This window comes from Takifugu flavidus, chromosome 8 (genome assembly GCF_003711565.1).
Source record: "Takifugu flavidus isolate HTHZ2018 chromosome 8, ASM371156v2, whole genome shotgun sequence".
Classification (NCBI taxonomy): domain Eukaryota; kingdom Metazoa; phylum Chordata; class Actinopteri; order Tetraodontiformes; family Tetraodontidae; genus Takifugu; species Takifugu flavidus.
The window spans coordinates 9,193,714-9,206,876 of NC_079527.1; the positions used below are offsets into that span (position 1 = coordinate 9,193,714).

Consider the following 13,163-nt stretch of genomic DNA (forward strand, 5'->3'; position numbering starts at 1 on the left):
TCAACATCTTGAGTTCCAAAAGGGGCATGGGTAGCTTGGAGGGAGGGTTCTCGGTTCAATCCCTGGCACAGACAAGGCACCTCCCCCTACTAACATAACACCTGAGTACTCCCAAGGCACCCTTGAGCAAGGCACCAAACCTTTCGAAATGCTGCTAGCCTCTGCGCCAAAGTTGCCCTCCAACTTCATGTTACAGTATAAACGCTGAATTCTCTGGCAGGTTTGTGGGCAGTGCATTTTTACGACGTACCTTTCAGCCACTCAAATGCTGTCCGGTGGCATAAAACTAAGAAGGCAGAAGAACGTGGGAGCATTTGTCACCCCACTGTGAGCTGTCTGATGCTTCGCCAGCGTGCACCAATGTCTAAACAGTACATCAAGCCAGCTGGGTTAAAGAAATAAATATTTTTGATATGAAAGCGCCATATGTGTTGTGTTTGGGCCAACGGCAGAGTTAGACACCAGGCACTTTGGAATTCCCTTTGGTGACAATAATTGATGGCGTTGCATTTGCCCCCTCACTGGCTTTACAATGTAGCAACTGCGGGATGTGATTTGACAGACAAAAGTGCACTGGAAGTGCCGTCTGACTAAAAGTAATCTGTCAGTGGCAGCATATTGTCAAAATAGACGGCTTCAGATAGAAATCTCACTATACAAGTGTTACTCGCTCATCAGCCACATGCGCACACAAAGAAAATGCTCATTTCCCTATTGACATTAAAACACATTTAGAGTGGATCTGTTGGTCCAGTGCTACTGTTCTTGACAGACAGGAGGACAAGTGATTTCCCACTACACATCATCACATTGCCTCCTGATCCAGTCTGTGGGGCTTACGTCGTTGACATCTGAGACCGGTGTCTGGGATCCTCTCGTATCTGACCTTTAGCTCTGCCAGACCGGAGCAGGTAAAGGTCTACAGCTCCCCTGTGACCTGCACACATTTGCTGTGCACAAAAGCGAAAGGCCGACAGAGGAAAGGATGATATATAGCCATGGGACAAATGTGAAGTCCTCGAGATCAAACCTATTAAATTCAAAGAAAATTTTCATTCTTTTCAAGATTGCTCATTAAAGAGCTGCTTTTTAGTGCCCATGAGACCACATTAGCAGCTTTAAACTGGGTGACACTCCCTGACTGCCAGCTTGTTTACTGGTAGTCTCACTCTTCATTTATAAATACCTCGACGGTCGTCTGAAGTACCCCAGCTCAATCGTGTATGCAAAATCCATTGTGGCATTTATTTTTAAAAAATACAGAATTGTGGCTATTTTTCATCAAAAAAGTTACTTTTAATTAGCATGAACTCTGTGACATTTAGCAATAATGAACGTAACCAAAATAAACTTAAAACAAAACAAACATAACACCAGAGAGTTGTTACAGTATCTTTGATGTATTTGTAATGAAAATCTATTAAAGGAAAATGTCACATTTATCCTTGGATATATTTGTAATTAAAATACTTTTCTTATTAAGTGCAGGTAGAAATTATTTGAGAAAGATCAGCAAAAGTATATAAAACCCTGCATCTTCCCATCAGAGGCCAGGTGGGCGGCGCTGAACATGGTCAATAATTTAGCCCAACACTGTGGAAGGTTTGACCAGATTTCCAATTGACAATCGTGTCTAATATTGTCATCTGTTAAAATACTCAAATACTCAAAACTGATTGGACAGAGCTGACGTCCAAGTTCCCCTGTCCTGAAACAGAAATGATTTGTTAGTTATTGAATGCGTTGAATAAATCTGATTTATCGCTAATTGGCGTATCATTCCTCCGAGCTGCCGCCTTTAATCAGCTTACGCATCCGTTTCTGCTTCTGTCTCGTTAATGTGCAATTTAGTTGTTGTGGTATGTTTGTATTAAGAGGCACTTGCCAGGCAGTTTGGATGTTAGTGTTTAATTAGGCTGCACCAGAATGTCCCTGCTTATCAAGACCGATTCTGAATGTGATTTTGAACCAATTGAACTTAGTTCAGACTCACAGTCAGTTTATTTGCCATTTACAGAAAAGAGAGGGCATCTGAACAGGATATGCAAGGGCTCAAGCAGAACACCTAGGACAATAAGACAGAAGTCAACTTCCCTAAAACCTAGAGTAAACCACTGAAGTAAACAAATACAATAAATAGTCAGTAGAATAAAAACGTTTGCCCCCATGGATAGATCGACAATCACATAGGAAAAGCAGTTTGAAATAGGTTTGGGGCATCTGAGTGCAGGAATTTAATATAACATGCTTAAAATTAAGCACACAATTTGAAGTTGTTCAGGCTTCACAAAGCACTCAGAAAAAGAAACTGGACGCAAAATAAACAAATAAGTCATTGTGAAATTGCTCTAAAGCAATCAGCAACATAGTTATTTTTTATTATTTCAGTGAAACGCATACTTCAGTATTTATTTTGATTAGTGTTGAAAGCAGTATAAATAGTGTCTAAATGTAATCTGGGATTATGTTGACTCCGGTGTGTATTGTTTTCCCATCTTGGAATATGATTATGGTTAGATTTTACTCTGGTAAAGCTGCTCAGATGTGGGATTAAGGTGCGGAATGACCATTGGGCTGTATCACTGGTCTCCTACGCCCTCTTACCAGCCTGGACAGAGAAGAGAAGGGCAGGCTTTGACCCCTTCCACACGTACCCATGACACCAGATACAAGGGTCACCCAGCCAGGGGCTCCTTGCCTGTCTGGCCATCGTAAACTGGGCTGCTGGTCACCAGGCGGTTTAATCTCTGACAGACTCCCACCACCTGGCTCTGCTGGCGACACATTAAGGCCTGCAGCTCTCCAATCTGCCAGCTCCTACTGTCATGGATGGATGGATGGACGGATGGCCCACATAAGTGCAAATAGGACAGGCAGCCTATTTTTGAGCAGTTTGAATACATCATCAAGCACAGCCCCCCCCCCCCCCCCCCCATCAACCCTGCTGGGTGGTTACAGTTGGAGCCACGGGTGGCCGGCTCGCTGCGCTGCTGCTCAAGGGTGTGAATATATGAGCCAAAGCCTTCAGGGAGGATGTGCTCATGGGACTTTGATCACTAGTTTTGCATTCAAGGCCTTCAATAGACTCAATTCTTAATTCCCCCCAAACACCCCCCACCCCCAACCTCCGCCATCACCAATAAAGTGAACCTCTGGTAGTTAAATCTCCCAGGAGCGTTCCAGCGTTGGCTCCATCCCTTTCTTGCAAATGTAAAAGTTTAGCTGTTTCTAAATGCAGAATAAGGTCAAACATCTTTTTTAAAGAAGGCAGATAAAAACAAAAGAACTCATTTTGTCGGTTTTGAAGAATTCGGCATAAAGAGGATTTGATATCACAGGCCTGAATGCGTGCAGTCGGTTGCGTAACCACCCTGAATCTGTGACAAAATTTGGACACAGCAGCTTCATTTTCCTTTCTTCCAAATCCTTTGCTCAGCACATTACCCGTCTTTGTGTACACACATGTACGCAATGCTCCCATTCCCCGACATCCCCCCCTCACACACACACACACACACCAGGGTATTTAGGGGACTCCAATGGACATAATGTGTGTGTTTCTGATTCAAATCCGCCATGTTGCCCAGTTTCATTTATTATTAAACAGATAATGAGACAAATCGACATAAGCATCCAAGAATATGGCGCCTGCCTGTGTGAGGTCTCGGCACGTTTCGTTATTGGACAGGGTGGGAAAATGAAATTAAAATGGACCCTTCGATCAACATTTGGTCGAGCTTGTTCCAAGCCGCTCTGTTCCATCAATCGTGAATTGTGGTTATTGAAAATATCGCCACACGCTGATCCGCACGCCGTCTCCGTGACTCACCATGAAACAAATAACGACCTTCTGTATATTTGCTACACTCATGAAAAACAGTCAGAGAAATGGAGGAGGCGACGGGCATGACGGGAGTTAGTATGTGGGGGGACCTTGAAGTGCTTCAGTTCCACGGAGGTTAGTTGGCCTTGGCGATTCTCATCAACCTGCAGATTGTAATCTTTAAGTGTGGGTCCACTCCAGCGCACACGGGTCCAAATAAAGGACAGACAGGACAGTACACACAAGAACAACCAGCACAATAGATGCTGCATGCTAGGTTTGCAGCAGAGAGGTGTGTGTGTGTGTGTGTGTCTGCGTCTGTGTCTGTGCTAGTGTGGGGTACTCTGTGTTATTTTAATGAGCTCGGTTTACACACTTCGTTAATTGGCTGGCACAAGAAAGGGTCCATGACGAACACCCTCTCTCTCTTACATACACACGCAAAGTGGACACACATACACATCTCTATTTCACTGTGCTTATTTATTCATGTATTGGTTAGTTTGTACCAAAAGGTTCACTTGCAGGCTGCTGTAATTGCTACTTTATTCCTTACATTGATTTCCACTCTAACGACATCCCTTTCTCTCCCTGCCGCTTATCCCCAACACACACATCCTGTCCGTATTAGCAAGAAACAAAACCATGTGCAAATTGTGCTCTCACTCAGTTTATTGTAGCTATTACGCCTGTATCTACCGAACATATTCATTTGCTGCAACAAAGAGAAAGGTGAGACAGAACAAGTTGCACACGTTCTAATTAAAGTGTGTGAGAGGGGGAACAGAGCCCGGCTTTCTCTCCACTCACCCCTCATCACTTGGCTACAGAAATAGCATCAGCCCCATAATCCCAGGCAATATCTGGTTTTGCGGCTCTTGGCTTGTTTCTCTTGAGCAATAGGAGGTACAGAAAGCAGAGAGATATTTTTTGCCGTTGCTGCCTGACAAAAAGAGAGCAGACGGAGACCACATAGGCATTCTGTTTGAGCTGGATGTGATTGTGCGTCCAGAATCAACTGTGTGTGTGTGTGTGTGTGTGTGTGTGTGTCTGTGTCTGTGTGTCTGTGTCTGTGCGTGAGGGAGGGAGAACCATGCTAAACATGATTACAGATGGGAATGTGGAAATCTGCGTAGTTGTGCGAGTGTGTGTGTGTGTGTGTGTGTGTGTGTGTGTGTGTGTGTGTGTGTGTCCTGAACAGGAGGTCTGCAGGGAGAGATAACTACTCAAATCTGTCCTCTCCTTTTCACTCACACCCTTCTGCTCAGACCTCTAAAAGCTTACCCATAGGCTTACCACACACACACACACACACACACACACACACGTACACACGCATATACACACAACCGCAAACACGGAGACCTCGTATCAACCCTATCCCCAATTCCCACTCTGAGGTCTCAGAAGCCCATAGAAGTTGTGGTGGATTTGAGAGAAATGGACACGGAGAGACGAGAGGAAAAAGAGGGTCGAACAAGTGCATTAACAGCCCCGACGAGGTCATCAAATATTAATGAGGTAACAAACGCCTGCGCACATGCGTCCACTTACACCAGCACGCCTCCTCCTATGATCACAGCAATAAACTCTGTCGTTTAATACGCTCGAAAACCCATTTTAAATACCTCGTTTGGTGCAATTCCCCTATGATTTAAATGACTTTAGTTGTTGTTCCTATCAGAAAGCGCAAAAGTCAGACGGATCTCCTTGACAACCCTCCTCTGATTTTCTCCCCCCCTTCCCAACACCTTGGAGCGGGGGTGTCAAGGAGATTCTTAAAATCGACATCACCTCACGCCAGGAAGCCTCAGCTGTGAGCAGATCAGTTTAAAGCATAGGAGACCCGAGGGCGGCGGAGTCAGAGCGTGGGTGGAAAATTCGTGGCGAGAACTTAGTGGGAACGGATGAATCCACGATGCGCATATCAAGTGGATCCCAATGGCCGAAGCGAACAGCCCGATTCTGTCCGTGTGTGGCTCGCACCGGGGACAGCTCCCCCGTGGATCATCTAAATCTGGCTTATTTTGTAACCTTTCTTCAGTCCATTACTTATTCCATCCTTTCAAGCTCCTCGTTCCATTCTGCTGCGTCCTCTGCATCTATTTTAAGGGGCAATTTGCATAACTGAGCTTATTAACCAGGTCAGGTCATTACATTTTTATGTGAGTCAGCGTTTTTAAGTTGGTGTAATTGTATACAATTTCCTAAATGCGGACATTACTTCTTACAAACGAAATGTCATCCAAAGCTGCAAATCCAGGACCGGAGAGTTTAACATACAAGATAAAACCAGATAGTTATTGATCATAAAAGCACCTACATGATATGTTTAATCTCTGGATGAATGATTCTCTTTCTCCGTGCCGCAGATTCATGTGCACTGCACACAGGCGCAGCACGACCCTCTTCAGAGAAGCACTCCAGAAATGACAAAAGACCAGCGCGTTGGGACGATCCCGAGCACAGCTGAGACTCCTGCTTTGATTATTGGGGAGCGTTTTGTATTAGGGACGGACCTTCGGAGGCCGCCGCACTTTGATATCGGAAGCATTTCCGCTCGTGACTCTTTGTCTGAGCTCTTTGATTGACGGGTCAACGCAGCTTAAGAGCACAAACACAGGTTTGTATTCTGAAGCTTTAAAGCACCACCCCGAGACGCCGTCTTTATGTCTCTGGATCGCGTCTCTGACATGTTTATTCGCGTTCTCTGGTGCTTTTTCTTTTTCTGCTCTTGCCAAATTGATTCGACATCTTAATTTGCTACACTGGTTTGTTTACACGCACGCGCGCTATCTTACGCCGCGGCTCATTCGGCTCTCTCAGTGGCCGTATCTGTGCGCCTTCAGGGGCCTCATTAGCGCAGTCAGAGGTATGAAGATTGAGCAGAGTAATCACACCTTTAGCAATACTTACAGCTCCCTGTAAGAGTAATTCCTCCGGAGTTTCAGATGGATGGTGACATCTTACCTGCCGCCTTATCTCTTAGAGAACTCATCGATTCCGCTTTTATCACCTTTCAAGTATCATTTAGGCGTAAGACAAAAATCCCTCAGTGCCTTTGCGCATAGTTAACTTTGGGAATGGTGTCGATGCCAGAGGGTTGGATTTTAAGCCGGCCTAACTGCGCCCAACGCTGCTTTGAGCTCCGTAAATGACGCCATAACAGCGTTAATAATGCACACAATTTTCAGCAACATCTGCTCAATAATTCTAAAAAGATAACAGTCAATCGCGAACGCCGCTGTGCCAAATGATGACGGCGACAAAAGAAAGTACACTAAGACGCAACGTTTCAACACAGGACATCAGAGCATGCTTGTTTGGTAGCAATTAGTCCAAAAGCTGTTGAAAAGTTCCAATGGATGCTAAACTCTACTGCCTGGCAAAGCGATGCCCTTCATCCTCTGGAGAAATGCGTGCTCAAAAAAATCCATCTAAAATCCATCTAAATGTAATTTCGAGCTGGATTATAGTAAATCAACAGATGTTGCCATCTACAGAGTCAGCACGGATGGAAAATGGCAGCATTTGATGCTCCCTTGTTTTCCTGAGCGTTGAGTTTTGGTTTTCTCTTTTTAATAATAGTTTGTAAAGCAAAGTCATATCACATCAAAATTAACAATGGATGCCCTGTAACCGAAAGCCCTCGAGTCATCCCAAATTAAGCTCCTCTTTGTGCCCTTTGCTGCTCCAGCTGCAGCTGGGGGGAGGACACAAGGCCGGCTCAGCCTCATGATATGAAGGCAGGCAGAATGCTAATAAAGCGGGATTCAATCAGATTGAAAGCAGTCTTTTGGTAATTCATGGCTTTAAAATTAGACTTCTTGTTGTGCTTTCAGAGCAACAACACAGTTTAATCTCGTCTCACATGTGGTCAAATGCGCGAGGCGTTCTTTAATTGAATAACTGATATGTGTAAGTACATAAAACTGCAACAATAAGGGTTAAAATTCTAGCGTAAAATTGTTGCTCATCTGTGGGAGCTTTGAATAAGTCCTTCTGAGCAATGCGAACAGCTGCAGCTGCTCAGAGAAATATGCAGAGCGTTGTTAAATGTCCACCGATGTTTACTTTCCAGAAAGGACCACCTGAAGATAGCGGAGATGAGCCGATGGCCAGCCTTATTCACAACCTGCTGCCTATTTGTCTGCAAATGTTCAATAGGTCCTAACCTTAAATTACCTGGGATTAAAATAACAAATCCTACCTCAATCTCATTGATGTCTGCATGCATGCACACATGCACCGCTCGGAATTCATCCCTAGCTTCTGTGGCTGATGGCAATGGCATTTTATTAGTCATATTAGTAGGGGATTAGCAAAAGAAACCGTCTTAGGGATGTGATCCTTGGGCGGGGGGGTACCGGATACTGCTTGCATTACTGTCAGCACTATCTCACACACATACACACACTCGTGCACGCACGCACACACAGGGAGCCACGCAGCCTCGCTTTCTTGCCTCAATAGGATCTGTAAGGAAACACGACACACTGAAGGGCACCACCTACTGCAGCTCATCTCACACACACACACACACACACACACACACACACACACACACACACACACACACATATCTCAATATCTATCTGTCTCTAAAAGTGTATTATTTGGACATTAGCATTTTAATAAAGTAGTCTCCCTTTGCAGGTGCCGATCCCCCAACCAGATGATAAAAGAACACATTTTATTAACCAATAAATGAATTAAAACCAACTTTTCAAAGCCCCTAACTTTTTGAAACACAGTGATTCACGCATAAACGTAATATAAGGGTCCACTCCCCCCCATGTATCTTGCTCAGTGGTATGAGCCGTTGCAGTGCAGGCATACATCAGGCTCGAGTCTCCTTTAGGGTAAAAACAAATGCGCCAAATTGGACTAGGAAAGGCTGGTGGCACCATGCCTGAGAGCTGCTACTTTAATTAAAGCACATTTCGTGAATTTCTTTACTTTCCTGACTAGAAAAGAACTGTGGAAATTCGTAGATAAAACATAGTTTCAAAAGAGGGTTCCGTTTAAAAGTCCATTAATGCAGAGCAGAAGGTCGATTAGCATTATTGCTAATCTGGAATAAATCGGCTTTCCATTATTTCAAATGAACTTTTGCCATATCTGTACTTATCAGAACAGACATCCTGACATTTTTTAAAAACAAAGCTCATATATCAAAACACTAAAAATAAACCTGAGCCAGCATGTTGCTCATTTACATTTCTCAAGTTTTTCCATCAGATTATGAGCTGTAACATGATGACTGTACAGATGGGCCTAATCAGGAAAGGGTCCAAGAACTTTCTGATTTCAGGAGTTTTTTCCACCTACATGCTTTCAGTTGGGATGGACTTTTCAAAAATCAAGATCCTTCATGTGCGGCTGCCACATACAGGGCCGAACTACGTTACAACAGCACGTTAGCATGGAAAACAGTGGGTCACAATTCAAGTAAAGGAGCAGTTACTGCCAATGGTAAATGTGAAGCTCTTTCCCTAGTAACAAAACCAGCTAAACCAGACTAAAAGTGACGTAAACAATGTTAACTTGTTTCCTCTTCTGGTTGAAGGAAGACACCGAGAGCTCAAATGTACCACAACCACCCACAAAACAGCAGCATTTACCCTAGCGCATGTGTACCAGTACACTTCATACTGAATTCATAATTACATAATTAGATATAATTGCATTTGCTATGGGCTTGTCTGGCAACCTAATGAGGCAGTCATAAAAGAGTTAGCAGTCCCACTTATGCGGGCATAATGGAAGACCAGAAGATAAAAGAGCATGCAGATAAACACAAGGCAAGAGACACACATCTACACACGCACTATATAAAGAAGCAAACATGCCATCGTAGACCAAGGATGAAGCAGCTCCCAGGCCAGTTAAGCCAGCCTAATGGTCGCAGTAATCACCTTCTGGTTGTTGTTGATGAACAAAGCCATCGTAGACTTGGGGTTAAATGTGCGGCAGGCGTTGCCTATTGGCTAACAGCTTGTCTTTGCCATTAACTGTAGAGTCGGCCTTGCTGCTGCTGCTGCTGCTGCTGCTGCTGCTCTGCTGCTACTGCTGCTGCTGCTGCTGCTGCTGCTGCTACTCCTACTGCTGCTACTACTGCTGCTACTGCTGCTGCTGCTCTGCTGCTGCTGCTGCTGCTACTGCTACTACTACTGCTGCTGCTGCTGCTGCTACTGCTACTACTGCTGCTGCTGCTACTACTGCTACTGCTGCTGCTGCTGCTGCTACTGCTGCTGCTGCTGCTGCTCTGCTGCTGCTGCTACTGCTACTACTGCTGCTGCTGCTGCTGCTGCTTGCTGCTGCTGCTGCTGCTACTGCTACTACTGCTGCTGCTGCTCTGCTGCTGCTGCTACTGCTCTGCTGCTGCTGCTGCTACTACTGCTGCTGCTGCTGCTGCTGCTGCTGGAAGAGTGGCGACATTCCAGCCCACGCAGCAAGTGGACATCAATGCAGACTCATTAGCACAGATCACACCAGTAGCATTGCCGTCTATTCAAATAAAATCTTTTTTGCGCTAAGCTTAGGTAAAGTTCAGAGCTCCAAGAAAAAAACATTGATAGAAAAGAGTCCCAGGAGACGGAGACTTTGAACGTGACAAGGCCAATCACCTGAAAAAGACCATTCCATGCTGAGGAGTGGATGCTATAAAGAAAGTGACCCAAGTTGAGATGAGGGAATGCAAAAGTTTGATCTGAGCTGGATCAAATGTCCAGGAGTGCAAGAGCGATGGCACAGCAGGGAGGTTGGTCAAAAGGGACCGTCATTAACCGTTTAAATGAAGGGAAACGTGTAATGACGGGACCCCAGAGCAAATGATGAAGGTGATGGATGGTCTTCCTCTCAGATACATGGCGTTTCATCACTCATTACACACGCACACTTTCACACATGCAGTCTAACACCTATGCTCACCCTCATTATTTCTTCCTTATTAACCTTCTGTACATCCACATAATGGACTATTGTGTTGCTGCCAGTGTGATCACGTAAACACTCTTAGACAATACTCACATACAGGCACACACACACTCAATTACATGCTAAGTGAGACCCTGGTAAAAGAAACGTTGCTACAGGCACCTTATAGCATCGTTTCTGACATTGTAATGTTACTTTCCTGTCAGGTAATGATGTGTTTCACGGTGCTTACACATACGCTCGCTCAGCACTGACTGAATTTAACAGTGAGCAGCTGCTCACAAACGGCAGAGGGTGATCAAACTGAGTCAATTCACACCGTCACGGAAGGCCCTGGAAGAATCAAACATAAATCTGGTCACCTGTCCTGCTGTCCCCTACAGATGGGTGTACAGATTATCCGGGATGAAAGTGAGGAAATCTGCCCCCTCCATTGCTATTTTGTGAAAATGTTAAACATAGAGGTGGCATTTCCTCCCCTGCGCTCTATAGAAAGACTGAAAGTGCAGCCCTCAGGAGTCTAATGACCATGCCATTTGCAATGTTACTGCAATTAATTTTGTAAAGATGGAACAAATTGATTAATATCTCAATCTAAATTGTTCCGGCAGTGCGGGCTGACAAATGTAGCTAAGCTAAATCTTCCCCCTCTCCTTTTGCAACTCCTCTCTCTGTTGCTCAGCTCTTCCTTCTTCCACATCATGCAGGGTGCACGGGGGTCATCAGAACAACAGGACTGAAAAGTGCTGTTTTTGTTTTTGTTTTGCTTTGGGTTATTTTTTTTCTTTACCTGGCTGTGTATACCTGGGTAATAGGAGCCATAATGGAGTTTGTTCAGGCTGAGGTAATCCAGGAGCCGTGAGCGTGGAAACTGTGATGCTGTTGTGTTCCAGAGCAGGTACTCGTGTCAGCCTGGCTGTCATCATTCCGTCCCACACCAGCCATTTGGGAGGCGAAGCAACAGTGTTTTTATGTTTGTGAGAATGAGCATAAAAAGTAGCATTCCAGCAAAGAAAATAAGGCTGCTCACGGGTGCCAACGCGTGTGAAGACTCACGCGCAAAATATACGTGCTTGGATGCAGCTCACCATTGGGAGGTGGAATAAGAATGAGGCTGCTGGCTCAGATATGAATTTCCAGGGCCCGATCTCCCAGAGACACTTTCTTTATGTGGGTTACACATATTTAGAGTGGCTACTCACTCCCCTGGGCCCGAACACACCACACACAGCTGCTGCACAGCTGATGAAACACATAGCATATTTTATAGGACACAAGCTTTTTATTTATATTTATTATCCCCCGCAGCTTTGTTTCCCTTTCCTCCACCTTGCTTTCCCTCCTCTTTCGCTTCCACGTCCTCCCAACTTCTCATTCTTCTACTTTTTATTCTCTCGCTTTCTTGCAGTAGGATAGAAACTGAAGCCTTCCCATATTTCTCCATATATCATCATATAAAATCCCTTTTCATGTTTTCGCCCTCCAGCATCGGCAGCTAAATGTCTTGTCCTAACATAAGTAGGGTGTCGACGAATTTGCCCCGATGGTTAATTGAGTAACTGAGTGCGAACACACGTTTGTCTCTTTCCTCTTTAATTATCTGGGGGGGGACACACTGGCGGAGTTCTCATATCTGTGTGATTCGGTCACCAAGGCGACTCGTGATAATGGGCTATTAACACTGTACGGAGGTGGTTTAAGAAGGTGAATCTCTCTGTGATCCAGAAATCAAAAATGAAACAAAATAAACCAGTGATATTATTTCACGATGACATCTGTCAGCCTCGGGCCACATTAAAAATACATTTGAGAAGCAGCCCAGGAGCAACCGATCAATGAACGCACCTTCTCTTGTCTTGATGTGCTCCTGTAGCTCCTGCTAAACCCCAAGACCCAAACCTCCGTCCATCTCATCACCACATCGTTACCTCCTGTCAATCATCTGTCAGTTCCCCCCCTCCCTCTCTCCTTGGAACTCTGTCACCACCACCAAGAGTACAGTCATTCGGCGTTGTCAAGGTTAATGCCAGAAATGAACGCCATGACGCGACCAGTCGGTTTGTGTTAACATATCAAGAGACATGAGTGGCACCTCACGCCACCGAGAAGTGCCGTTTCTAAAGGTTATCTGGACATCTCGACAAAAGAGCCGCGGGATGAGTTTCCCCACTGCCGATTTCAAGCCAAGACTGATCAAACAGAGGTGGATGTACAAATCTGCTTTCACAGTCTTGCTTTCAGTGGTTCTGAGGAATGAAAACATGCTTATCATCCTCAAACAGCACCTGCAGTTGTCCTGTGTGCATATAGGCAATGATCTGTGTCTGTGTGTGTGTGTGTGTGTGTGTGTGTGTGTGTGTGTGTGTGTGTGGTGTGTGTGTGTGTGTGTGTGGTGGGGGGG

At 45.0% G+C, this 13,163-nt stretch overlaps 1 protein-coding gene across 2 annotated transcripts in view; it reads right to left on the bottom strand.

Annotated features, from left to right (window-relative positions):
- LOC130530169 (chemokine-like protein TAFA-2) overlaps window positions 1–13,163 on the bottom strand; it is a 47,960-nt gene that overhangs the window by 33,968 nt on the left and 829 nt on the right. The window lies entirely within an intron of this gene.